The 4259-nt window shown below is 47.7% G+C and overlaps 1 protein-coding gene across 1 annotated transcript in view; it reads left to right on the top strand.

Annotated features, from left to right (window-relative positions):
• The first annotated feature begins 3363 nt into the window (after nt 1-3363).
• The window catches only part of ZNF510 (zinc finger protein 510), a 52650-nt gene continuing 51754 nt past the window's right edge, over nt 3364-4259 (top strand). Inside the window, exon 1 of the mRNA XM_045289434.1 lies at nt 3364-3684. The gene's annotated coding sequence lies outside the window, so the exon portion shown is untranslated. The remainder of the gene's footprint in view (nt 3685-4259) is intronic.

Here is a 4259-nt window from a genome sequence, read left to right as displayed (position 1 = left end):
TCGGGCTCTCTCCTTAACCGATAGCTAATCCTCCTCCTCCCGCCCATCCTCTGCCGCCCTATGCACAGCCACTCTCCCTCCCTTCGCCATTGTCTTCCCCCTTGGCTGATGGACAGCCCAACCCTCATTTCGCTCCTCCCTGTGTCAGCGCATACTCGTTCCCACCTCCTGTCTCTTAGGGAAGTAGCAGGGTGTGCTACGGATCCACGTTCCGTTTTCTCTCCAAGACCTGTCCCAAATCGAAAAGCGCCTTGAACAGGGTCGTGGTTCCAGCAGTGTAATCTCGCGCCAGACTGTACTCAAATCCAAGGTCTCCAAGGTGAACAGCCTCTGGCATGTTAAAACAATGTAGGTAAAGGAAGTTGGCAAGCTGAATCCGTAACTTCAGAATAAGGGGAAATGTGTATATTCCTGAATAAGAAGTGCTGCTATTATGTTAATGAATCCGGGTTGGAGGAAACCAGTATAAATAAACTTCATAAGTTAGGAAAAAAGCTATCTGGTGAGGCCCCTGGCGTCTTACAAGGAGGTTGGTGGTCTAATCCATTCATCGGTTGGGTTGCTCCCTTAATAACCCCTCTTATAACCATCTGCGCTATGCTACTTCTGGCGCCCTGTTTGCTGAACTTTCTTCGCAACCAATGCAAAAAATTTCTCATGTTGCCGTTAATCAAATGTTATTGCACCCTTACAGTCCTCTCCCACAGGAACCAGACATTCCCAACCCATAAGCCCTCCATGCCATCCCAGTACCCGCAGGAAGTACCCAGAAGAGTCATCGCCCATATGACCAAAGAGTTGGGAATGTATGGCAAGATCAATACCAGGCTGGCTTCTAGCAACAAATGACCTTGAGTCTCCCCCACCCATGCAGAGCTGACCAGAGCTAGCTGAAATAATTAGCAGCAAGTGGCCTTGAATCTCCCGCACACACCTGCGGAGCTGACCAGAGCTGGCTAATGGCCTGCTTTGTTCTCGACCTGCTGCTCTGCACCTGGCACTGGCATGGCCCATTTTGCTCAGTGCCCACTTTGTTCTTGCCCACCACTCTGCACCTGGCACGAATACACCTGGAACCAGGAAGACACCTTACATCCAGAAACCCGGACATACCTGACCATATAAGCAGCAGCCCTGTAGCCTGCAATGCGACTCCCCCAGCCTGGACATTGTGGACTGTGGGACTTCACCCAGGCTGGGTTTTTTTCTCCCTAATAAAGCCTGTTTGTTCTAATTCGACTGATTTAGTTTCTGGCGCCTCTCCACTACCTTACAGTCAGCAATATAGATCTCTCTCTGACCTCTCTCTCTGGCCTCTCTTGTCCCTCTCCTCTCCCCTCCTTGCTCCCTTGTTCCCTTGTCCTCCTTCCCTTCCCCCTCTCTCCACATGGACCTCCAAGCTGGGCTGAGGTGAGCAATGCTACCATAAATTGTGTCTGACTGCATTATTGTAATATCTCTCCACCTTTCATGCTCTTGATTACTTTAATTATATATATATGTATATACTCAACCGTACAATTGTGCTTACTGAACTTGTGTGTAGTACTGGGAGCAGGTGGGGCTGGCCCCACATCCACATTTAACGTAATACTACACACCAATGGAAGCAGCTGGTTTCACTGCTCAGGTGATCATCCTGAACCATCCAGGCCAAATCGGTGCTGGATATGCACCTGTGCTGAATTGTCACACTGCCCACATTGCTTGCAAATTTGCTGGGCTCAAAGAGAAGATTGATCTTGATCACCATTCTGGCAAGAAGTTGGAAGCTGGCCCCCAATTCTTGAAGTCTGGTGATGCTGTCATTGTTGACATGGTACCCAGAAGCCCATGTGTATGGAGAGCTCTGACTGTCCTCCTCTGGGCCGTTTGGCTGTCTGAGACAGGAGACAAACAGTTGCTGTAGGTGTCATCAAGGCAGTGGACAGAAAGGCTGCTGGAGCTGGCAAGGTCACCAAGTCTGCCCAGAAGGCTCAGCAGGCTAAATGAATATTTCCCGTAACGCCTAACACTCCAGTTATTCAGTGGGGGATGAATCGTCTCAGACTGTACGTGTCAATTGGTCATTTAAGTTTCATAGTAAGAGACTGGTTGAGGATAAGAGTGCGTCGTCAAACATTCAGAAGGAAAAGGATGTCTGTGGATCATATCTTTCTTTCTTTGTATGGAAGTTTTAAGTTATTAGTTTTTAAAATCAGTACTTTTAAAATGGAAAACAACTTGACCAAAAATTTGCCACAGAATGTTGAGACCCATTAAAACAAATGAGGTGGGCGGTGAGGGGGCTAGGCGGAGAATGACTGTTCACAAGGGGAAAGGACATAATAAACCTTTGAGGGGATAACTGGGCATTGCCTCTGAATTAACAATAATCCCAGGAGACCCAAATTTTCACTGTGGCCCAACAGTCAAGTTCTTAATGGAGTCTTAGTTCGGGTCCATCTCAGATTAGACCAGTGGGTCCCTGAATCCATCTAGTAGTGGTTGTCCCAGATCTATATTGTACAATTATAATAGAAATACCCACCAACTGTAGAATAAAAGGTGTCATAGGGGGAAAAAACAAATAGAAGCCATAAAACTGACTTTGCCTGGGAAAATAGTAAACCAAATCAAATAGTGCATTTCTAGAGGGATTGAAGAAATTAGTGTCACTATCAAGGATTTGAAGGATGCAGGGGTGGTGATTCCCACCATATCCCCATTTAATGCCTCTCTTTGGGCTGTGTAAAAAACCCAAATAGTTTTACTTAACCAGGCAGTGTTCTAAATGCAGCTGCTGTTCCAGTTGTGGGTGCTTGAGCACATTAATAATTATCCTGGTACCTCGGATGCAGTTAATTCCTTTTACTGGATAAAAATAACATTAAGGACATAAATCCAAACTTAAAATGAACAAAAGTAACAATAATTTCCCTTAGTATTTTTAATATTCAGTCAATGTATAACAAGTCTCCCCAATTGCTCTGAAATGTCTTCTGCGTCTCTTGCTTTCTCCAACCAGAATGCGATGCATTAGGCATTATGTGATAAATAAAAGTCTGACCTGTATTACCTGGGGAGCCCTAGCGGGACATGGGACCCAAGCATTAAGCCGTTTGGCTAGACTAAGAGAATATCTTCTAATTTACTAATGCCTTGAGGGGGTGGGGATGGGGAAGGCATTGCGACAACGCGCAATGATTCATGGGAATCGTAGTCTTGAATGTTGGGGGTCGGATTGACTGCGGTCCCTCTACGCATGTGCGACCCAGCCCCTTCGCCGCCGCCGCCGCCGCCGCCACCCCGCTTCCGCCCTCTCTGGCGACAGGCGTCCGCGGAGGTGCACTTCCTGTGAGACGCGGGAGCGGAAGCGCGGCGTGACCTGTCAACCAGCAAGGCACCTAGCTTGTACTCCCGGGCGGGCTCAGAACGTCTCGGAAATAGCTCAGGTGGGACCCACAGCTGCTTTCGCCCCGCCGGCGAGAGCAGGAGCGCAGGTGGGACCCCCCGGTCTGCCGGGGGCGGTGCTCGGTGTGGCCGAGGTGCGGCGAGACGTCGCGGCCGGGCCCGGCCTGCAGCCCTCCTCGCGACCGTGCGCGCGGGCGGCCAGGGGAGCGTGGAAAAACACCAGTGCGTCTACACCGAGAGCCCGACAGCTGGATCTAGGGAAACTCGAGTAAATCACAGCTCCGCACTTGGGTAAGAGTCAGGTTTCTCATCTTGAAAAATAAAGGGTATTAGTTAAAAACGTTTTCTTGGCAGCATTCTGCGAAATGAGTTGTCACCTTTCACCAAGTGCCAGTTCATAAGCAACATGTGAATGTTGGCTCCCATATTATTGGGAGGACACTTGATTCTCTCATTTAGTATTCCATCGCCTCATAACCCCGTTATTTATGGTATAACCTTATAGTTATTTAAAAAAAGAAGAATATGGGCTCATGTGTGAAATAGTCTACAAAGGTCACAGGAATGAGCCCTTGTGGCGCTGCAGGATCACATTGTGGACTGTTATCCGCAAGTTCTGAGGTTCACTCTGCAGGAGAAGGATTGAGCTCTCTGCTCCCATAGATTTACAAAGTCTTGGAAACCTTATATAGCAGTGGTTCTCAACCTGCTTAATACAGTTCCTCCTATTGGGGTGACCCCCAACCATAGCATTATTTTTGTTGCTACTTCATAACTAATTTTGCTACTTTTATGAATCATAATGTAAATAGCTGATATGCAGGATATATTTTCATTGTTACAAATGGAACATAATTAAAGCAGAG

Source organism: Echinops telfairi, unplaced genomic scaffold, assembly GCF_000313985.2.
Source record: "Echinops telfairi isolate 266 unplaced genomic scaffold, ASM31398v2 ScPeMD7_27;HRSCAF=92, whole genome shotgun sequence".
Classification (NCBI taxonomy): Eukaryota; Metazoa; Chordata; class Mammalia; order Afrosoricida; family Tenrecidae; genus Echinops; species Echinops telfairi.
This window is presented reverse-complemented; position numbering and strand designations above follow the sequence as displayed.